The following is a 25640-nucleotide window of genomic DNA, read 5'->3' as shown; positions in this document are numbered from 1 at the left end:
AATTTTTTTTATTTAGAAAAATTTTTTTTTTTTTAATTTTAAAAAATATTGATGTATTGATGAAACTTCGACAAAGCAGGTCTGATAGATTTGGATCTCGATAATATCTGCGATCTTCAGAAAATTGATTTCTACAAACATATAGATGGATAGGCAGACTGAGAAATAGCTCAGTCGCTCATAATATATACTTGATTGGGTCGGCAAATTATTTTAAAGAAATTGAAAATGGAAAGACTAACTTATCTACCCTTTTTACATAATACCCTTCCCCTTTTTCAATTCGGAAGAGATTTGCTACCAGTACTTCTAGTCTGACGATACGATCAACTGGGCTTCGTTTGACTCGCAATCTGATAGTGAAACTAACCTATCTGGTACCAGGAAAACCATAGGGCAAAGTATCGGACTTTGTTTTGGGCGCGTTATTGAAGATATTTCCTTCGAGGTGTACGTGGATATTTCATCACCGTGTTTGTTATCGGAAGTAATGCTTCTGAAGAATCAACGAAGTTATGCTGCTGGGCAGATATGATCAGAGAAAGTGCTTATAAATAGGCCGATATTCGACATTTACTAAAACTGGCAACTTCGCATTTTTTTATGAAATATCGAAAATTATTTGTAGAAAATGTTCAACCATTTTGTTGTCTTAATTTAATGTCAAATTTATTTACTAATTTTTCTAATTCATACTGCACTCTGAAATAATTTCGTACTCTAAAAACCTTTATCCCATAAAATACTGCATTCCTACATATAAAATACTCCCTTCTCCAACACATGCAACAAAAATGTCAACGATTTAAAGAATCTTAAATTCACATTAGCTTCTGTATATGTATGCGAGCTTGGAGAGGAGTGAGCATCAATTAGTAGAGGAATCTAAAAGCAAATATTTTTGTATGAGAACGCAAAAAATAAAAAAAAAATATAAGGATGAAGAAAAAACTAAAGAAATTGTTGCACTAACATATAAATAACAACAACATTAAGAATATATCCTCGTACTAAACGTAACAGCAGCAAACAACCTTCATATGATACCACTTTGGGAACCATAACACCAAACAACAGTGGTGGCAAATTAAATAAGTAAGAGGTAATAGTACTTTAAACGTGTGTATGTGTTTTAATAAATAACACTTCATTCGGAATAATACTATAGACTAGACTATAGACTAGACTATAGGCTAGACTATAGACTAGACTACAGACTAGACTATAGACTAGACTATAGACTAGACTAAAGACTAGACTATAGACTAGACTACAGACTAGACTACAGACTAGACTACAGACTAGACTACAGACTAGACTATAGACTAGACTATAGACTAGACTATAGACTAGACTATAGACGAGACTATAGACTAGACTATAGACTAGACTATAGACTAGACTATAGACTAGACTATAGACTAGACTATAGACTAGACTATAGACAAGACTATAGACTAGACTATAGACTAGACTATAGACTAGACTATAGACTAGCCTATAGACTAGACTATAGACTAGACTATAGACTAGACTATAGACCAGACTATAGACTAGACTATAGACTAGACTATAGACTAGACTATATACTAGACTATAGACTACACTATAGACTACACTATAGACTACACTATAGACTAAACTATAGACTAGACTAGAGACTACACTATAGACTACACTATAGACTACACTATAGACTACACTATAGACTACACTAGACTAGACTAGACTATAGACTAGACTATAGACTAGACTATAGACTAGACTATAGACTAGACTATAGACTAGACTATAGACTAGACTATAGACTAGACTATAGACTAGACTATAGACTAGACTATAGACTAGACTATAGACTAGACTATAGACTAGACTATAGACTAGACTATAGACTAGACTATAGACTAGACTATAGACTAGACTATAGACTAGACTATAGACTAGACTATAGACTAGACTATAGACTAGACTATAGACTAGACTATAGACTAGACTATAGACTAGACTATAGACTAGACTATAGACTAGACTATAGACTAGACTATAGACTAGACTATAGACTAGACTATAGACTAGACTATAGACTAGACTATAGACTAGACTATAGACTAGACTATAGACTAGACTATAGACTAGACTATAGACTAGACTATAGACCTAGACTATAGACTAGACTATAGACTAGACTATAGACTAGACTATATACTAGACTATAGACTAACTATAGACTACACTATAGACTACACTATAGACTACACTATAGACTACACTATAGACTAAACTATAGACTAGACTAGAGACTACACTATAGACTACACTATAGACTACACTATAGACTACACTATAGACTACACTATAGACTACACTATTGACTACAGATTAGACTAGACTATAGACTAGACTATAGACTAGACTATAGAAAATTATTAAAAAGAAAAAACGTTACAAATTAAATAGTAAACTTAATATACTATTATCTTCTTTAACACTTAAACCAAAAAGACTTTAGAGAATGAAAATGAAGCTGCAACATGGGAGAGACGAAAAAATTTAACAACAAAATATGTACGTAACAAACACTACACGTTAAGTCAATTAAATGTTGCTTCCGCAGTGTGAATGCAACAAGGTAACACGTATGAATAGTGTTCTCTTGCTTTCTATACTCATAGCAGCAGTTAAAGCTAAAATCCAAAGAAGTGAGAAAGTATAGTCGGCCATGGTAAACTATATGATACGCTACACTGCAAACGAGATTTTCTAAAAGCGGCTTTTTGAGGGGGCTAGGTTCAGATGTATGTCGATATTTTTTCTGAGGTCCCGATGTCAACCAAAATCAATAAGTTTTGACCTTTTGACTTATCAGTAAATTATTGTTAAAACTGTGTAATTAAGTTTAAATACAAGGTTAACTTAGACGAACGAAGGATATACGGGAGTAGCTTAATCGATTAAGAAAAGGATTCTAGGCCAATGGTTATACTTTAAGGATGATGTTGGACCAATATTTCAGCACGAATGCATAATATCATCCCAACTGTAGTAGTGTAGGGTATTAAGAAAATGCAATCATAAATGTTAGTTAAAGAACGACTTAGAGTTTGTCGTACAAGTAGTAAATACCAGAGAGGAGCACGTTTCTAAAACTATATGGATAATGTCACATAGAAAATGGTATTACGAGTTTTGGATGGCATGTCGGGGAATGGAATGGCATTTGTTAGATACATGTTTAACAAGAAAACACATGACAACCATAACACCGACAGCAAGTCTGATGTAAAGGCAATGGCATCATCCTCACATCAGCCACAACAACAACATCATCATCGTCATACAAACTCGGACTTACACACACACACACATATCGAAATCAAGTGTCGATTAAGTTGGCAATGCCAATGGAGTGTTTATTACGCACATGCCACAAATAATTCTTCTTAGGTTTTTTTTTCATCTTTTCTATTAAGAGAATTTTTAACTATTAGTGCAGTTCAGAGTGCGGTATGTTTGAAAAGACTTGGTGTAGCCAGATAGACATATGTACATACGTGCTTGTGATGAAAGCTGAGAAACAGAGATTTAATGTAAAACTCCTTAAATAATTGATGCTGCAGAGGAATATAGAGTTGCATATAGACAGTGTCAGTAGTTAGATTCACTTAAAAAATATGCAACATTTAAGGGTCATTTAGTGGAATGAATGCGGACTTTTGTAATTGTTTGTAAATGATGCTATTAATATAGATGATTGGGAAGAGTTCGTACAAAGAAAGTCATTGATTTTTAAACATTTACTAACTGTTATAAAGTAAAAGTTGTTTTAAGAAGTAGTAGTTCTCGGGGGAGTGCTGGACAATCTGTCTTCTGACAGCTATAGTTTCACTTAAGCTGAGGAACGGCAGAAAAAAGTCTACCACCTGAGGATCTTACAGCAAGCCATTAGCAAAAACACGGAGGTGAGCTCTAAGTTACCTCAGCCTTTAAGCATAGGTGAGGGCTCCGACTCTGAATCGTTAGATCATAATAACAACACCAATACCCCTTTAAAGCGTAGACGAACTTGTTATTCGGTATAATACATTTTTCATTATTGAATAAGGTCGTTTTGTCAATAAAGAAAATTAAATTTCTTTCAACATTTCTCTTCACAAAAAAAGCAAAACCAATAGTTGTCATGTTGTGGTTACACAAAAAACAAATCACAACGGCAACATTTAAAGTTTCTAAGTCTAAAGTAATTGTGGCACACAAAAAGAACATGATAAACAATTCTACAAAACCTCATAAACTAGACAGAAAAAAGCATATAAAAGTTTTATGCAACTTTAAGAAGACAAAGCAGTGAAAATCATAAAAAAAAAAACACTTTAAAACATTATATTTGTCTAACGCAAAATGTAGTACAACTGAATAGATAGTTAGAAGGAAAACAATAATAAAAAAAACACAACTAAAGGCATAACAAGAACTATTGATGGTAAGCAAACATTACATTGTTGCTAGTAGTTTAGTTATTCATGCAACATGCTGCACATGTATGGGAATAATAAATAAAGACACATTTAAACTTACACTTATTTATGAATGTAAGTGTGTGTGTGTGTGTTTACACATGTGTAATGAAGAATTGGAAATAGTGGCTGCAAATAGCAAGAATTACGAGTAATTTTAACTGACATAAGCTCAACATTTAATGTGTATCTTCACACTACAACTTGCAACTATAACTAAAACTGCAATAGTACACAGGCATGGAAAATTCAGTATTTTTGATATCGAAAAATAGCGCGGTACTCCCACAACATTTTTGGTACTTCTATAGTCTAGTCTATAATCTAGTCTATAATCTAGTCTATAATCTAGTCTATAATCTAGTCATAGTCTAGTCTATAGTTAGTCTATAGTCTAGGTCTATAGTCTAGTCTATAGTCTAGTCTATAGTCTAGTCTATAGTCTAGTCTATAGTCTAGTCTATAGTCTAGTCTATAGTCTAGTCTATAGTCTAGTCTATAGTCTAGTCTATAGTCTAGTCTAGTCTAGTCTATAGTCTATAGTCTAGTCTATAGTCTAGTCTATAGTCTAGTCTATAGTTCTAGTCTATAGTCTAGTCTATAGTCTAGTCTATAGTCTAGTCTATAGTCTAGTCTATAGTCTAGTCTATAGTCTAGTCTATAGTCTAGTCTATAGTCTAGTCTATAGTCTAGTCTATAGTCTAGTCTATAGTCTAGTCTATAGTCTAGTCTATAGTCTAGTCTATAGTCTAGTCTATAGTCTAGTCTATAGTCTAGTCTATAGTCTAGTCTATAGTCTAGTCTATAGTCTAGTCTATAGTCTAGTCTATAGTCTAGTCTATAGTCTAGTCTATAGTCTAGTCTATAGTCTAGTCTATAGTCTAGTCTATAGTCTAGTCTATAGTCTAGTCTATAGTCTAGTCTATAGTCTAGTCTATAGTCTAGTCTATAGTCTAGTCTAGTCTAGTCTATAGTTTCTAGTCTATAGTCTAGTCTATAGTCTAGTCTATAGTCTAGTCTATAGTCCTAGTCTATAGTCTAGTCTATAGTCTAGTCTATAGTCTAGTCTATAGTCTAGTCTATAGTCTAGTCTATAGTCTAGTCTATAGTCTAGTCTATAGTCTAGTCTATAGTCTAGTCTATAGTCTAGTTATAGTCTAGTCTATAGTCTAGTCTAGAGTCTAGTCTATAGTCTAGTCTATAGTCTAGTCTATAGTCTAGTCTATAGTCTAGTCTATAGTCTAGTCTATAGTCTAGTCTATAGTCTAGTCTATAGTCTAGTCTATAGTCTAGTCTATAGTCTAGTCGTCTAGTCTAGTCTATAGTCTAGTCTATAGTCTAGTCTATAGTCTAGTCTATAGTCTAGTCTATAGTCTAGTCTATAGTCTAGTCTATCAGTCTAGTCTTAGTCTAGTCTATAGTCTAGTCTATAGTCTAGTCTATAGTCTAGTCTATAGTCTAGTCTATAGTCTAGTCTATAGTCTAGTCTATAGTCTAGTCTATAGTCTAGTCTATAGTCTAGTCTATAGTCTAGTCTATAGTCTAGTCTATAGTCTAGTCTATAGTCTAGTCTAGTCTATAGTCTAGTCTATAGTCTAGTCTATAGTCTAGTCTATAGTCTAGTCTATAGTCTAGTCTATAGTCTAGTCTATAGTCTAGTCTATAGTCTAGTCTATAGTCTAGTCTATAGTCTAGTCTATAGTCTAGTCTATAGTCTAGTCTATAGTCTAGTCTATAGTCTAGTCTATAGTCTAGTCTATAGTCTAGTCTATAGTCTAGTCTATAGTCTAGTCTATAGTCTAGTCTATAGTCTAGTCTATAGTCTAGTCTATAGTCTAGTCTATAGTCTAGTCTATAGTCTAGTCTATAGTCTAGTCTATAGTCGTCTATAGTCTAGTCTATAGTCTAGTCTATAGTCTAGTCTATAGTCTAGTCTATAGTCTAGTCTATAGTCTAGTCTATAGTCTAGTCTATAGTCTAGTCTATAGTCTAGTCTATAGTCTAGTCTATAGTCTAGTCTATAGTCTGTCTATAGTCTAGTCTATAGTCTATAGTCTAGTCTATAGTCTAGTCTAGTCTATAGTCTAGTCTAGTCTATAGTCTAGTCTATAGTCTAGTCTATAGTCTAGTCTATAGTCTAGTCTATAGTCTAGTCTATAGTTTAGTCTATAGTCTAGTCTATAGTCTAGTCTATAGTCTAGTCTATAGTCTAGTCTATAGTCTAGTCTATAGTCTAGTCTATAGTCTAGTCTATAGTCTAGTCTATAGTCTAGTCTATAGTCTAGTCTATAGTCTAGTCTATAGTCTAGTCTATAGTCTAGTCTATAGTCTAGTCTATAGTCTAGTCTATAGTCTAGTCTATAGTCTAGTCTATAGTCTAGTCTATAGTCTAGTCTATAGTCTAGTCTATAGTCTAGTCTATAGTCTAGTCTATAGTCTAGTCTATAGTATAGTCTATAGTATAGTCTATAGTCTAGTCTATAGTCTAGTCTATAGTCTAGTCTATAGTCTAGTCTATAGTCTAGTCTATAGTCTAGTCTATAGTCTAGTCTATAGTCTAGTCTATAGTCTAGTCTATAGTCTAGTCTATAGTCTAGTCTATAGTCTTGTCTATAGTCTTGTCTATAATCTAGTCTATAGTCTTGTCTATAGTCTAGTCTATAGTCTAGGCTATAGTCTAGTCTAGTTCTAGGCTATAGTCTAGTCTATAGTCTAGTCTATAGTCTGGTCTATAGTCTGGTCTATAGTCTGGTCTATAGTCTGGTCTATAGTCTAGTCTATAGTCTAGTCTATAGTCTAGTCTATAGTCTAGTCTATAGTGTAGTCTATAGTCTAGTCTATAGTCTAGTCTATAGTCTAGTCTATAGTCTAGTCTATAGTCTAGTCTATAGTCTAGTCTATAGTCTTGTCTATAGTCTTGTTTATAGTCTTGTCTATAGTCTTGTCTATAGTCTTGTCTATAGTCTAGTCTATAGTCTTGTCTATAGTCTAGTCTATAGTCTAGTCTATAGTCTTGTCTATAGTCTAGTCTATAGTCTAGTCTATAGTCTAGTCTAGTCTAGGCTATAGTCTAGTCTATAGTCTGGTCTATAGTCTGGTCTATAGTCTGGTCTATAGTCTACTCTACAGTGTAGTCTATAGTCTAGTTATAGTCTATAGTCTAGCGAAAATTTAGTATAGTATGTACTTTAAAACATGAAAAGTATTAAAAATTTTAATTTTCCATGCCTGCTACTACTGGAGCGAATTGAAAATCCTAGTGAGAAATGACAACTATACCAATAACAACCATATTCGCTGTGTATATTCATGGCATCAGTGGCAGGCAGCATCTGTGTAACGTTAACAATCAGTTTGTAGTTGTTATAATATCAGTGACTTATTTGGCATCACTAAAGCTACCGTCGAGACTTTTTTTTTTTTAAGTTGCAAAGTTGAAGTGTTGCAAGCAGAGATAGTTTTAGTTTATTTTTTCATTTTATAAAACATCAACCATCAGTATCATCAGGCATTGTTTGTTCATGTCTAAATGTATGTTTATTTTTCCTCTTAAACTTAGACCGAATATAAACATATACGTAGTATAGCATATGTGGTACGTATACGAGTCGTAAGAATTTTTGCACCACTAAACTCTTGAACTTTTGACTCAAACCGTATAAAAAATACATGATAGAGAAAAACAACGATAACCGATATATTTTCTTTTATAATGGATTTAGAGTTTACGCTTTAGGGAGCAGAGGGGAATTTGCTTTTGTAAGCCTGGTATAAAAATAAGTTTCTGAGTACAAAGAGAATACGACGAAAATTCTGATAATTATGTTGGTCGATGTTACTATTAAGGGATCATTGTTCCAGAATTGTAATTGTAGTCATTTCTTCTACAATTAGATCAATCGATTCTAGACTGCTCGACAAGAATTAGATCAATTTCCATCTGTTCGACTAGAATAGATACAATCTTCTGAATCAAACTTGAATTAGATCAGATGTAATCAATTCAACTTGAATTGGTTCAGTTTTGTTCGACTAAATTATAATCAATTCCAGTCATGGTTTTGGTCATTTCAAAGAGAATTGGATCAGATCTAGTCTTTTCGACCAGAACTGTTTCAGTCCTAGTCGTTCAAACAATTAAAACCAAGTTTTAAATCATTTCTTTTAAACCCTTCACCATATATCCCAAATAATGATGACCATATACTAGAAGTTTCTCTTCAGTAAAACCCTATAAAAATACCATTAACTTGTACCGGCATGTATGGATGTTTGTTAACTTGTCTTTTCGTTAGTACGTGCGGTGAAAGTGAATTAGTTGGCTAAAATAAACAGCACATAAAATATAAGACACCAAAAAAAAAAAGAAATAAAGAAGAAAAACAGACTTAAGGAACCATACATCCAAGACATGTGAGTATGTGACTTATGCCACTATTGGTATGATGATAAAGTAAAAAAAAGTATTCCTTCTGGGTACTACATCACATCACCAATGAAAATTGTTATAGTCATTAAATATATTTTCTTTTTTACTTCACTCAAACTTTACAAGTATTTTTCCAATATGTTTCCATTGACTATACTCAATACTTATTGAGGCTTTTCTTCTTTGCAAACGAACACTTTTTCTTCATTTAATAAAAGGCTTAACTAAAAGAACCAACAAGCAAGAACTTCTAACAAGTAACCAAAAACAAACTTTGCCAATAACTAAAGTTTATTAGAGGTTCTGAAGTGGGTGTTGAATGGGTGTGTTGGCTGATGGAGGGGGTAGTGTGTTGAAAATGTTTGTGCGAAAAGTAGGAATTAGCAAAACTGTCAGGGATTAACATAATGGAGAGTCTTAAAGGAAAATGACTAAATAAGCTATGACAACATATTGTTATTTTCTCTATTCTTAAGTTCTCATATGTTGTTACTTTATTGTGCTGATGCCATAGTTGGAGAGTTATAATAAATACCAGGCAAATTTTTTATTATTTCTACCATATGTTGGTATAGAAAACAGAAAGAAGGCCTGTATGGTGTCATTTATGGTTCATTAGACGAAAATACATTGATTTATGCGAAGTTAGCAGATGAACTTATTTATTATTTAGAACTTGCAAAACGAATGAAATGCTATAATGACTTTAATACATCAATTAGATGACTATTAGCTTTTAAGGGATGAAAGGTTGTTGATGAGAAACTTTTATTTAGGCTTTCGGTTGTCAATATTAAATAGATTTGTTTGTTTGTTTAGAAAATGATGATGTGACAAACTTATTTAAAAGAAATGTATATCTTCAATCTGATATGCTGAATAGAAAAGAATTTAATGTTTTAAGCACCTTTTCGAAGGATAGCAGTCATCCTGTTTAGCCATGTGAAACGACAAACGTTCAAAAAAATTTATAAGAATAACAAAAATCTGGTAGAATCGACTTTTCCCGATATGGTCTAGTCTATAGTCTATAGTCTAGTCTATAGTCTAGTCTACAGTCTAGTCTATAGTCTAGTCTACAGTCTAGTCTATAGTCTAGTCTATAGTCTAGTCTATAGTCTAGTCTATAGTCTAGTCTAGTCTAGTCTATAGTCTAGTCTAGATTAGACTAGATTATAGACTAGATTATAGACTAGATTATAGACTAGACTAGTCTATAGTCTAGTCTATAGTCTAGTCTATAGTCTAGTCTATAGTCTAGTCTATAGTCTAGTCTATAGTCTAGTCTATAGTCTAGTCTATAGTCTAGTCTATAGTCTAGTCTATAGTCTAGTCTATAGTCTAGTCTATAGTCTAGTCTATAGTCTAGTCTATAGTCTAGTCTATAGTCTAGTCTATAGTCTAGTCTATAGTCTAGTCTATAGTCTAGTCTATAGTCTAGTCTATAGTCTAGTCTATAGTCTAGTCTATAGTCTAGTCTATAGTCTAGTCTATAGTCTAGTCTATAGTCTAGTCTATAGTCTAGTCTATAGTCTAGTCTATAGTCTAGTCTATAGTCTAGTCTATAGTCTAGTCTATAGTCTAGTCTATAGTCTAGTCTATAGTCTAGTCTATAGTCTAGTCTATAGTCTAGTCTATAGTCTAGTCTATAGTCTAGTCTATAGTATAAAGTCTAGTCTATAGTCTTGTCTATAGTCTTGTCTATAGTATAGTCTATAGTCTAGTCTATAGTCTAAAGTCTAGTCTATAGTCTTGTCTATAGTCTAGTCTATAGTCTAGTCTATAGTCTAGTCTATAGTCTAGTCTATAGTCTAGTCTATAGTCTAGTCTATAGTCTAGTCTATAGTCTAGTCTATAGTCTAGTCTATAGTCTAGTCTATAGTCTAGTCTATAGTCTAGTCTATAGTCTAGTCTATAGTCTAGTCTATAGTCTAGTCTATAGTCTAGTCTATAGTCTAGTCTATAGTCTAGTCTATAGTCTAGTCTATAGTCTAGTCTATAGTCTAGTCTATAGTCTAGTCTATAGTCTAGTCTATAGTCTAGTCTATAGTCTAGTCTATAGTCTAGTCTATAGTCTAGTCTATTAGTCTAGTCTATAGTATAAAGTCTAGTCTATAGTCTTGTCTATAGTCTGTCTATAGTCTAGTCTATAGTCTAGTCTATAGTATAGTCTATAGTCTAGTCTATAGTCTAAAGTCTAGTCTATAGTCTTGTCTATAGTCTAGTCTATAGTCTAGTCTATAGTCTAGTCTATAGTCTAGTCTATAGTCTAGTCTATAGTCTAGTCTATAGTCTAGTCTATAGTCTAGTCTATAGTCTAGTCTATAGTCTAGTCTATAGTCTAGTCTATAGTCTAGTCTATAGTCTAGTCTATAGTCTGGTCTATAGTCTAGACTATAGTCAAATCTATTGTCTTGTATATAATTTGGTATATTTGTATATATCTAAATGATATTTTTATAGAAAATTTTCGATAAAAGCTATTTTTAAAGAACATTTTCGATAAAAGCTATTTTTATAGAACATTTTCGATATATGCTATTTTAATGAAAATTTTCGATAAATGTTATTTTTATAGAAAATTTTCGATAAATGCCATTTTTACAGAAAATTTTGGATAAATGCTATTTTTATAGAAAATTTTCGATAAATTCTATTTTTATAGATAATTTTCGATAAATGCTATTTTAATGAAAATTTTCGATAAATAAATCGATAAATATTTTTATAAAAAAATTTTCGATAAATTATATTTTCAAAGTAAATTATGTATAAATTGTTTTCTTATAGAAAATCTTCGATAAAATCTATTTTTATAGAAAATTTTCCCTTTCGAACAAAAACTTTTGTAACCCACTGTAAACAGACATTGACATAAGAAATCATGTTAAACTTCCGTTTATTGAATATCAATTATAAAGATTTTAATCGCTATTTAAATCATGAATAATGAAAAATAACCCTCCTTGAAAACTCTTAAAGAATTAATATAAAATTTAATAATAGTACTCAGCCTCACCAGAAGAAAATCTACTACTGCTGATGATAATGCGTGTGTGTAAAGTTTTCCTGTTCAGTTTTTCCTTTGTTATAGTCGTAGTCATCGTCATTCCCTGGCAAATTCATGTAGGCTGCTGCTGTTAATGTTGTCATTAGTTTATTACTCAACTGATTAAAAGAAGTTGATTGTTGTCGGTTGCCGGTTTGTAGCTGCCGGTTATTACTGCCGTTTTTCATTCTGTTTCTATGTTTTTTTTTTGCTAATGATTAAACGCATTTATTACTAAACTTCTACTGAAACTGCCTGTCTGTTAGTCGTTGCTAACTAGTATGAGGAGGCATTAGAATAGCTAAAGAACCAACCGGGGAGGAAACTGTTAGCAAACGCAGACAATAAGGAAACCACAGTTAAAGCTCTAAGCAAAAGAATGCTGAAATGCATCCATATTTATTCCCTGTTCTAAAGTACTTGTACGCGTACTTTAGAGCATTAAAGTGCGTAAATTTAGCAGTGCGTATGTTGTTAATTAAAACCTCTTCGAGGACGTGTATTTAGTCATACACATGATGAGTGTTTCCAATTTTGCTCCTTTTCTTTCGTTTGCTACCTTTAACTAAGAGATGCGTTGCAATGCGTTAAGTGGAATTGCAATTGAAATTGCACTCGTATGCAAAATACTAAATCCTTAAAGTGCACTCAACATTCGTATTCGCGTTTAGTTTGTGTTGAACCCTTTTTTCTACATTCTTTCCTCCGTAGCTTTGTATGATTAAAGTTTGTCATAATAATTCCTCTTTAGTTAGATATTTCCCTATATTTACTGCCACCTTAGTTAGTTTGTGATGTTAGGTAGTCAGTCATTTTACTTTAGAAAATGTTGTCTTTTATAGGGGTATGTTGGTTAGTTGTTAATTAATTGGATTAAAACTGTGTTAACTTGACTTTTTAAGTACCTTGAATGAATCGATAGATGTTGTAAATAGTTAATCCCTTTCCGAACATGTGGTTTGTTTTTTAATACTTAAAATTATTGTTCTTCTAATTATTTTTTTAGAAAGTTTCTAATACTATTCCCTGTTGTATTGTTTTCAACTTGAGAGTTTTTGTTTAGGAGTCATTGAACTGAGTGGTAGAAGGTTTTAATGTTTAAAACGTTTGAAAGAGATAAAACTTAAATAGAACTAGAACAGAACTAGAACAGAACTAGAACAGAACTAGATCAGAACTAGAACAGAACTAGAACAGAACTAGAACAGAACTAAAACAGAACTAGAACAGAACTAGAACAGAACTAGAACAGAACTAGAACAGAACTAGAACAGAACTAGAACAGAACTAGAACAGAACTAGAACAGAACTAGAACAGAACTAGAACAGAACTAGAACAGAACTAGAACAGAACTAGAACAGAACTAGAAGAAACAGAACTAGAACAGAACTAGAACAGAACTAGAACAGAACTAGAAAGAACTAGAACAGAAATAGAACAGAAATAGAACAGAAATAGAACAGAACTAGAACAGAACTAGAACAGAACTAGAACAGAACTAGAACAGAACTAGAACAGAACTAGAACAGAACTAGAATAGAACTAGAACAGAACTAGAACAGAACTAGAACAGAACTAGAACAGACTAGAACAGACTAGACAGAACTAGAACAGAACTAAACAGAACTAGAACAGACTAGAACATAACGAACAGAACTAGAACAGAACTAGAACAGAACTAAACAGAACAGAACTAGAACAGAACTAGAACAGACTAAACAGAACTAGAACAGAACTAGAACAGAACTAGAACAGAAGACTAGAACAGAACTAGAACAGAACTAGAACAGAACTAGAACAGAACTAGAACAACTAGAAACTAGAACTAGAACAGAACTAAACAGAACTAGAACAGAACTAGAACAGAACTAGAACAGAACTAGAACAGAACTAGAACAGAACTAGAACAGAACTAGAACAGAACTAGAACAGAACTAGAACAGAACTAGAACAGAACTAGAACAGAACTAGAACAGAACTAGAACAGAACTAGAACAGAACTAGAACAGAACTAGAACAGAACTAGAACAGAACTAGAACGAACTAGAACAGACCTAGAACAGAACTAGAACAGAACTAGAACAGAACTAGAACAGAACTAGAACAGAACTAGAACAGAACTAGAACACGAACTAGAACCGAACTAGAACAGAACTAGAACAGACCTAGAACAGAACTAGAACAGACCTAGAACAGAACTAGAACAGACACTAGAACAGAGAACTAGAACAGAACTAGAAACAGAACTAGAACAGAAACTAGAACAGAACTGACAGAACTAGAACAGAACTAGAACAGAACTAGAACGAACTAGAACAGAACTAGAAACAGAACTAGAACAGAACTAGAACAGACAACTAGAACAGAACTAGAACAGAACTAGAACATGAACTAGAACAGAACTAGAACAGAACTAGAACAGAAACTAACAGAACTAGAACAGAACTAACAGGACTAGAACATAACTAGACACAGAACTAGAACTGAGACTAGAACTGGACTAAAACTGAACTAGAACTGAACAAGAACTGAACTAGAACTGAATAAAAACTGGACTAAACTGGACGAGAATTAAACCAGAACTGAAATAGTACAAAACTAAAACTAAAAAATTGCCAATGTGCAAAAGAAAAAGAACACTTATGATGTACTCTGTAAACCAACAAAACTCACACCTTCTTCGAGACAAAAAAAGGAAGCACCAACTTGAATTCCAAAGGAATAACGATTTTAATACTCAGAAATTCCCTCCAAATTTCACAATCTATCAAAAAAAAAACCTTCCTAATCATCACATCCAACCTCATATTGTCCACAACAGCTGTCGAAACCAATCACACCAATCACTATTCATAATGACGGCAATCATCATTCTCTGCAGAGATAACACAGACACAAACAGGCGTATCATAAACGTCATCATCTTAATCACTTTTAACAAATCCAATCATCTTTTGAAATCATGTTAAACTGTCACTCCATCGATAACAAACGAACGTACGAAACGTATAACAAACTGCAACAGAATACAAACACTTTGCTCTATTAAAAAGCATTCAAACAAAAAAAAAAATAAAGGAAAAAAGAACAGAACACAACATAAATGGCAAAGGAACAACGTGTTATACCAGTATATTCATCCGTAACATAAATTGTATTATGGTAAACTGATTTTGAAACATGTTTGGGCGTTTAAGTGTCTGTCACACTAACTATAGTCAGTCAACTAAATAATACAACCAAACGCAATCTAGAATTTATAACATAATTTGTCACATTGAATGTGATTTCAAGTGGTTCTTTTTTTTGTGATCTACTCACACTCACACAGTTTTAAAACACTTCTTTTTCAGGGTCTAGTATATAAAAAAATTTAAACTATAGCAAATTGTTTTAATTTTTCCTTTATTGTGACTAGGAAATGGTTAAAAATGGTAATAGAGAAAGAGAGGGATCAAGGAGCAAAAAAATGCAAACAACTTATGTTGCATAATTGTTCTTCAATTTTCCTTTTTTTCTTAATTGAAATGCAATTAAACTCCTATTTGTTGCTTGTTGTAAATATTCCCGTCCGTTCTTTGCTTTTTTGCGTTCGCTCGTTCTTTCTTTCTTCTGCTTGCCTCTTCATGGTGGTCAAACATTTAACAGTTGTTACCCACCACTATTAGTTGGTTAGATGTCTCAACCATATTTATATAGTCCAGAAACAGAGTTAAAAAGGAATAAAATCTCTATTAAGAATTGAACTGAACTAAAACTTAACTAGGATTAAATTAGAACCGAACTTGACCTGAACTACAACTGAACTAGAACTGAACTAGAACTGAACTAGAACTGAACTACAACTGAACTAGAACTGAACTACAACTGAACTAGAACTGACTAGAACTGAACTAGAACTGAACTAGAACTGAACTAGAACTGAACTAGAACTGAACTAGAACTGAACTAGAACTGAACTAGAACTGAACTAGAACTGAACTAGAACTGAACTAGAACTAAACTAGAACTGAACTAGAACTGAACTAGAACTGAACTAGAACTGAACTAGAACTGAACTAGAACTGAACTGGAACTGAACTAGAACTGAACTAGAACTGAACTAGAACTGAACTAGAACTGAACTAGAACTGAACTAGAACTGAAATAGAACTGAACTAGAACTGAACTAGAACTGAACCAGAACTGAACTAGAACTGAACTAGAACTGAACTAGAACTGAACTAGAACTGAACTAGAACTGAACTAGAACTGAACTAGAACTGAACCAGAACTGAACTGGAACTGAACTAGAACTGAACTAGAACTGAACTAGAACTGAACTAGAACTGAACTAGAACTGAACTAGAACTGAACTAGAACTGAACTAGAACTGAACTAGAACTGAACTAGAACTGAACTAGAACTGAACTAGAACTGAACTAGAACTGAACTAGAACTGAACTAGAACTGAACCAGAACTGAACTAGAACTGAACTAGAACTGAACTAGAACTGAACAAACTGAACTAGAACTGAACTAGAACTGAACTAGAACTGAACTAGAACTGAACTAGAACTGAACTAGAACTAGAACTGAACTAGAACTGAACTAGAACTGAACTAGAACTGAACTAGAACTGAACTAGAACTGAACTAGAACTGAACTAGAACTGAACTGAACGAGACTGAAACTAGAACTGAAACTAGAACTGAACTAGAACTGAACTAGAACCTGAACTAGAACTGAACTATGAAACTGAACTAGACTGACTAGAACTGAACTAGAACTAACTAGAACTGAACTAGAACTGGAACTAGAACTGAACTAGAACTGAAACTAGAACTGAACATGAACTGAACTCAGACTGAACTACGAACTGAACTAGAACTGAACTAGAACTGAACTAGAACTGAACTTAGAACTGAACTAGAACTGACTAGAACTGAACATAGAACTGAACTAGAACTGAACTAGAACTGAACTAGAACTGAACGAAACTGAAACTAGAACTGAACTAAAACTGAACTAGAACTGAACTAGAACTGAACTAGAACTGACTAGAACTGAACTAGAACTGAACTAAAGTGAACTAGAACTGAACAGAACGGAACTAGAACTGAACTAAACTGAACTTAGAACTGAACTAGAACTGAACTAGAACTGAAACTAGAACTGAACTAGAACTAACTAGAACGGAACTAGAACTGAACTAGAACTGAACTAGAACTGAACTAGAACTGAACTAAAACTGAACTAGAACTGAACTAGAACTAGAACTGAACTTGAACTAGAACTGAACTGAACTGAACTGAACTAGAACTGAACTAGAACTGAACTAGAACTGAACTAGAACTGAACTAGAACTGAACTAGAACTGAACTAGAACTGAACTAGAACTGAACTAGAACTGAACTAGAACTGAACTAGAACTGAACTAGAACTGAACTAGAACTGAACTAGAACTGAACTAGAACTGAACTAGAACTGAACTAGAACTGAACTAGAACTGAACTAGAACTGAACTAGAACTGAACTAGAACTGAACTAGAACTGAACTAGAACTGAACTAGAACTGAACTAGAACTGAACTAGAACTGAACTAGAACTGAACTAGAACTGAACTAGAACTGAACTAGAACTGAACTAGAACTAAACTAGAACTGAACTAGAACTGAACTAGAACTGAACTAGAACTGAACTAGAACTGAACTAGAACTGAACTAGAACTGAACTAGAACTGAATTAGAACTGAACTAGAACTGAACTAGAACTAAACTAGAACTGAACTAGAACTGAACTAGAACTGAACTAGAACTGAACTAGAACTGAACTAGTACTGAACTAGAACTGAACTAGAACTGAACTAGAACTGAACTAGAACTGAACTAGAACTGAACTAGAACTGAACCAGAACTGAAGTAGAACTAAACTAGAACTGAACTAGAACTGAACTAGACTAGAACTGAACTAGAACTGAACTAGAACTGAACTAGAACTGAACTAGACTAGAACTGAACTAGAACTGAACTAGAACTGAACTAGAACTGAACTAGAACTGAACTAGAACTGAACTAGAACTGAACTAGAACTGAACTACAACTGAACTAGAACTGAACTACAACTGAACTAGAACTGAACTACAACTGAAACTATAACTGAACTAGAACTGAACTAGAACTGAACTAGAACTGAACTAGAACTCAACTAGAACTGAACTAGAACCGAACAACTTCCCCATCTGACTTTTTTAATCGCATTCCTTCAAACTCCTGTCTAATCATGTGCTCTGGAAGGAGACTAGATATATCGAGTAAATTTGTCTGTATGCAAGCTCCATAGCATTAACCACAGTCCAGACAAGTTTTTTTTTTATTACCTACTCCATCTATACAATATTGTATTAAAGTTTATATGAAATAGAATAAACACATATATTGGAATTTCTAACCATATAGAGAAGAATGGATGAAACGATGGAGTAAAAAAAGATCCATAAAATAAACCTCAGTATATATTTAAACCACAATTTGTTGTTCTACATATAATAGAGATTCAGGGTACAGAAAAAAAAATAATGTTGGTCAAGTGTTAAAATACACCATACAGAGCAGCAATGGCAGGAGCTGGAGCAGCATTTTAAATTCATACTCCCCAAACACTTCAACGTATTCATACACAATTTGCGCTACTCTACTTTAATAGTTTTATTTGTTTTTGCTCAATTTTGCCTTCTTGGAATGGTTGTTCAGTTGCAGCTGCAACTAGATATAAACTTTAGTTGGAGTTGTAGGAGCTGGAAGTTTTCATGTAGTTTTCCTATTGTGGTGTGAATGAGAGTGTGTTTGTTTGTTTGAGTTGGCATAGTTGGCAGTTTTTGATTTTGTGGGGATTATTTAGGGTTTATTATACATATTTGAAGTTTATTTTTTTTTGGAAATTGCAATGAAAAGCAATTAGTTGTTTATAATAAACATTAAAATAAACAATATCCACAACAACGCTCCATCCCTTGGCAGCTTAAAAAGTTTTAGTCCGGTTTTATAAAAATATTTGTAGAAATTTTGAAAATAGGGTGCAAAGTTTTAAGAGGATTTAGGATTTTGTGGCAATTTAATTGTGGGTAGTGTGATTCAATTTGTTTATGATTCTATAAATTAAAAACTATTTGTATAAGTGTTTTTATATGGTTTTACTAAATAATTGTTTGGTTTTAGAAAATTTTAGTTATTTATAACTTTTGTTGGTTGAGAACAGATTCCAATTGAAAAATTTTAAGGATTTGGTTAGACATTTGAAATGTTAATAGAGTTATAAGAGGATCATATACAAAATTTATAATTGAGTTTTAATTTAGAAACAAGTTCATATGTATTCTTAAACGAAAACAATCTCTATACTTAATTTCAGAAGGACCATTAGGTCCTTTATTTCCCATATACATATATCTCTCCAACTTATCCTCTGCTATTTAGTTCACGACCTGCCCCTCCTTTTTACATGCCACTAAATAACCTTGATGCCATAAACTATATAACCCTCTACACCATTAACATGCAAAACGTTACAGGAAAACATGGAACCAAATAACACATACCAACACAGTTGCTCTTAATTAAACGCATATTTTTTTAAAAGAGATTTCCTTTAACATCACTCCAGTCTTTCTTTGCAGCTGTCGAAATGTCGAAGAAGAACAGAACGTAAAACAAAATATTAATTTCATTATCACTACATAAATAAAAACAAGGATTAATAGTGAAATAAGAAAAAGCAAAATATGACCATAATAAAAGTTCATTAGATCATGACTTTGAACGTGCACTAATGAACAATAAACTTGATGAAATATAAAGGTCAAAAAAACATGCCGATGGACTGGCTGTACACGTAAGAGGAAAGTAGTTATGGAAACGGTTAACCAGTTGGATACATGTAATTTCATCCATTAGTTTGGCAAACGTTTAGTCCCATAGATAACTTTAATCCAGCTGTACCAATAACCTTGTATTATTCTCGAAAGTGTCTGATCTTCATGGATGTTGGAGATCATGTGTTGAGTTCAGTAGATCTAATAAGTTTCGTCTCCTTTAATTTTACATTCATTGATCTTTTATACGGCTGTTTTTTCGCTACGAAAATTTCGAATTTTTTGCCAACAAAACATCATTCGAGGAGGGTCAATGAAATCAACTGGAATCGAATGTGAAACCTGGTCAACCAGCCGAATCGACACCAAAGTCAAATATCCATGGTGCTAAGGTAATGCTTAATATTTGGTGATATAAAAAGCTGTTTCTACTTTGACGTCTATATCCTCTTTATTTTGACATCCTATCCTAAAGTGAGGTCCCGAAAAATTTCCAATACGATTTAGACTTTTTCCGAAACTTAATCGTCTTTGGTGGTCTCCGGTAGCACCTGAGGCACTGGTTAAGGAGCGCACAACAAGTCCGATAGTGGATGTATTTCATCTGTATATACATCCTCCTTTCAAACTAGCTAACTAAATAATCGGCTTTGGTGTTTGCCGTATTACGTCGCCTCTTATGTACCGGTGGTCTGAAAAGAATTGCTCGTCCAAAACTCTCCAATCTTTTTCATTTATAAGCTTAACATATAGTCACTTCTTCTCTGATTCAATTGACCAATGTAGCTTTATTACCTAAGTTCCATGTGATCAAGTCTTTAGTAATAGAGAAAACCATGAGGGTTTTTCTTCTGCAATTGGTGTTTGTGCTTCATGGTGGGAGTTGGCATCACAACTATTACTAATTAATTACTTTTTCTTTATGAGTCTTCAACCAGTTGCATCAGATCCGACTTTGGAAGTAGTGTCGGAAAATCGAAGTGTAGGTAAACGTATTCTAGATTGCCATGCCCCTGTTTGTTGTTGTTATAACAGTTCAACCGTGGCCGATAGTTCTTTCCTGGGGTAAAAACATTCGGTTGATAATGCTGTCGCTGGATTGACAATCTTTGGCAGATTATGACTCGGATCGTTCGGGAGACAAGATCCAATTGTCGTGGGAATTTCATCACCGTTGCAAGCGATGTTAACAATCCTATTGAGAGGAGAAAGCATATGATCTTGTGACATAATTTATGTACATGTTATCGGACGAGAACCCATATCAGCATAAAAAAGTTGGAAAATTCCGTGATTTCATCCAGAAACCTTTTCTTCGGTTCTTCTTTTCTGTGAAAGATATCCCATTTTTTCACGACCAGCTCAGGATTTTGGCTTTCAAAAGTTCCCAATATGCGCTCATTAGACAGTTGACTCCACCATCCTTTTATGTAGACTCTGGACTTTAAGAGCGTTGGAAGATCGCACTTCTTTGCCAGTTCGAGCTAAGCGCTATCACAGGGAGGAGTATACTTTCTACCAAGATCTTCAGGGTGTCAGTACACTGGTGAAATGGCAACCTCATCAACATCTAGCCCATGCAGAACTCGCTGCTTATGCTCTCTTCAAAGGTTGCCCTTAGAAGCGATTGCGTGGTCCAATATCCTATTGTTGACCAAATCCTCTACTTTACTGTTTTGGTCTATCGAAAATTTGCTGTCAGTTTTCCGGCATCGTATAATGCATAGCAGAGACCGTCCCGGTGTCATCTCTTGAAATCTTGGCGTAAGAAGGCGGCTCTTTTCCTTTTACACTGTCTAGCTTCTTCTTCTTCTTCGATTTTCGGGGCTTCCTTTACCGATGTGTTCGTCTTCAGAATATCGGGCTTGGCGTTGTCACTTTACTCGCAGGATTCTGACTTGAAGTTGCTTTCAGTGAACTATGGGGAGCTGTTTTTATTCTTGTTTTTTTTTTTCTCGGGAGACCTTTTGTTTTAGATATTAAGAGAGAAACCGATTTTTCTTTCAAGTGGGCCACTTCCTCCGATGTGCTCCAGAACGCCGTTTGTTGTTATTATCATCTGCTACTCTCAAATAAGTGAAACCATTGACAGATTATCCCACTTCCCATCCCTCTCGTTAAGAAAGCCTGTAAAACACCCCCGTTAAGTTACATTTAACTTTTTAAGAGATCTTGACACTGTAACCACAAGCCTGTGATTTGAAGAACTATCTAAGTCCATATCTCAGATAACATTCCATATAAATATCGGTCCTAATAATGTTGGTTTGTAGTCTGAATGTAGTGCTCAAAGTATATAAGATCCAAACTGAAAAGATGATTTTTCTATAAAATTTTGAATATTCTGGTGTTTGTGTAAATTTCTAGTTCTAGTCACGATGTTACAATCTTATAGTTTGATTATGGCTTCCACTGACGTAAGGGCATTAGTTTAGGTTAACTAAACCAGTCGAGTTTCACCATAAAAAGTGTTGTCATATTCTGTGATATTATGGTTGGATTTGTTCGTTGACGATCGGGTGTTAGGTAATCAATGGATTTCATAAATGGTCTAAAAATGGACTAACTAAAGTATTATAATCCAAGATAATGCAGAACGAAAGCAAATCTTCGCCTCTCTCTACTCTCATCTACACTGATCATGTAAAGCCCTTAAAAGTCGTTCATGACAACAACTTACAACAATTGAGATCGTGCGTTACGTTACACGCTACACAAAAAGTGCTAATTATATTTTAGATATTGAAAAGGATGCGAACGAAATATTAAACAGGGAGTTAATGTATAATAGCATAACTAAAAGGCAGAAAAAGAAAAAAAAACAAAGAATGATCAACATAATGATCATAAATGCGTTTAAACGTTTAACATGTACATAATACACTCACATATGAGTACTAAGTCCAGGCACTTTATAATGAAAACGATGATGATCATTCCTACCAGTTTGGGTGGTCGTAAATTAAGTTCGTTTAATAAAATCCGCATCTTGTTAGTGCAACTGATTGTAAAGTTGTAGTGTCGTTTTGCACTTTCGCGCACATAGAGAACTGCAAACAGTTTCAAAGTTAAACGTTTAAAGTCAAGTAGATTGTAAAGCAGTTATAGGCATCATGCAAGTGGAACTGGTTGATTTTTTATTTCGTACTTTTGTTTCGAGCTAAACAAGCTTAAAACTTGGCACCTGGCACTATAGTATATGAATTCGTAGCTATAACACTCTGTATACTAGACAGCAATTCAATTTAAAGCCAATAATGAAATTGTGTTTCACATTTTACATTAAAAATATTGGTATAAAGTGTTACTGGCGAGAAATGCCACAGAATATAAGAAAATAAAAAATCGTGCAACACAATCGTGAACTTGAAATTGTATTTATACACTTTGAAGTTTACTATATGCTTTGTAGAACTATGAAAATATTTACGATATTTGGTGGTATTTTTTTTTTAATTTTTGTTTGTAGCTTTTAACTTTTTTTGGGGCGTTGCACAAATACCTCCTTTTATTCCTATATAAAATGTTTGCAATAGCAACAGTGTTGCAGTGTTTGCGCTAAGCCTTTTCTAAGCAAAAATTAAATAACAATGGAACCGACTCATAACTTGTGATCAATTTTCCAACCATCCGACTATATTACCCCACACACGGACTTTAATAGAGTATTCAAAGTCAGAGTTCCTTCCAGGAGCGAGCGGTATAGAGGTAAACTACCGTGCGAATATATCACCAGAATCTTTACAGATGATTTTAAAATGAACTGCGGTGTTAGTTCTGGTGTCTTCTGTGAAGAAGCTGGGATAAGTATATCTCACCGTCTTCCCAATAACTGTAGTGTCTTTTAGGCTGAAATATTTGCTATAATTTCAACCTGTAGGGTACTACATGACCTCAATATTCGCGGTAACATAGGAATCTTTGTCGATAGTCAAGCGGCACTTCTCTCACTAAACTCTCATACTACCACTTCCCTATTAGTTAGACAATGCAAGAAGGATCTGTCAAGGCTGATTCGCCTGTCTGACTCCTCAGATCCTTTCTTCAAAAAGCTGAAAATAGGTGGAATAACCTAGTTATTGTGGTCCTCCTTCAATGAGAAACGCATAAGATACCTTATAAACCGAAGTAGGCGGGACATATCGAGGTTGATAGAAGTAATAACAGGACTCTGGGTGATAGTTAGACATGCAAATCGGTCTGGGCTCCCCTTCAACGAACACTGTCGCAGTTCTAAAGATAGGGAAAAGGAAGAAACGGTTTTCCATCTTCTTTGTGAATGCCCTGCTCTGGTCGTAAAGAATAACTGCTTTCTTGGCAGTTACAACATATCTAACCTCGGTGAGATATCTGGGTCTAAGCTTAATGATATCCTGAGATTTCTCACAGCTACAGGCTGGAGTCAGAGTCTCTTCTGTTCTACTTCTACCAATCAACCAACGATTAATTATCTATTACTCGAAAGTCGTGATCAGTTTTCTATTAATATAAAATGTAAGATCAATTATTTACTTATAGATAGTTTACGATCAAGATACTTTAGTATTAAACAAAACTATGATCAATTTTCTAGCAATAGAAATGATCTCCAAGTCGATTCTCCGGAAAATTTGTGATCATATTCCACCCATTGAAACATATTTAAGATATGAGGCGGCGCTTACAGCCGAACGGCTCTTTACGAACTGGCCAAAAGCGGTTATAGGACACGTCATCAATGTATACTGGACACATTGGAAGGTTTTACTCAATCATCGGACGTGCCTGATCGTATACCAGACACAAAATATGTCGGAAACTTTGAAACGTTGATCCCAGATAAAATGTCTTGGTCAAGCGGAACATTAGAGCAAATACCAGTAGGAAATTGGGGCACAAAGTGGGGCTGGGATTCTATATTGAAGACCCAGAAACAGAAATATACCACCGTTTACCAGCAATTAGGGCGATATCAGGTGATAGAACTAAATCTAAGATCGTATTAGATTGTAAGAAAGCCTTAACTTAATACTCTCCTAGAGGTAAGGTTTACATCATATGGATAGCAGCCCACTCGAGAGTATTTGGCAACGAAAGGGCGAATGTAATAGCTTTAAAGGGAAGGGAACTCGCAAACGCCAAACCATTCGAAGCAACAAATGCTGAACTAAAATCATGGGTGAGAGAATCCCATAAGGCCTCTTGGAATAATGAAACAGTGGGTAGAACTACGAAGATCCTATGGGGTGACCCTGATGAGAGCAAGACGAAAAATCTCCTCAAAATGAGCAAGTCTGAAGTTAGTACGTATTCTGAGTGGACACACAGGATTACGAGTACATCTATCTATGCAAAATTGGACGTGCAGATTCAGACGAATGTAGAACATGTGGAGAGGACAGTGAAACTCTGGAGCACTTTCTTTGCCAATGCCAGGCATTCGTTGAAGTTAGATCCAAGTATATTGGAAATGATGTTATTCCGGAAAAAACATTCCTGACTAACACTGATTGAAAGATTCTTAGGAATTACGTCCAGGAAACTGAGTTTCTGAACACTGAAAAACAGTGAACACCGTGGCATAGGTGTATTTCTTCGGATTTAATATAGTATACATCCTAATATCAACCTAACCAAACCTATAATTATAGAAAATCCACGATCAATTCCTTTTTTATAGATCGCAAAGATCACTTTTCTAATAATTGCAAAACAGCTCTCTCTTTGTATGATAAATGTAAGATTAAATCTCTATTTCTAGAATGAAAATATCCGCAATCCATTCTTTACAAATAACAAATTAAAGATCAATTTTGATT

The 25640-nt window shown here is 34.0% G+C and overlaps 1 protein-coding gene across 1 annotated transcript in view; it reads right to left on the bottom strand.

Moving 5' to 3' along the window:
* Positions 1 to 25640, bottom strand: part of LOC119607145 (myb-like protein Q) — a 153419-nt gene that overhangs the window by 118239 nt on the left and 9540 nt on the right. The window lies entirely within an intron of this gene.

This window comes from Lucilia sericata, unplaced genomic scaffold, assembly GCF_015586225.1.
Source record: "Lucilia sericata isolate MDLA Ls3-8-SP2 unplaced genomic scaffold, ASM1558622v1 Contig000663F_arrow, whole genome shotgun sequence".
NCBI lineage: Eukaryota > Metazoa > Arthropoda > Insecta > Diptera > Calliphoridae > Lucilia > Lucilia sericata.
Note: the sequence above shows the minus strand (reverse complement) of the source record. Positions and strands in the feature narration are given on the sequence as shown.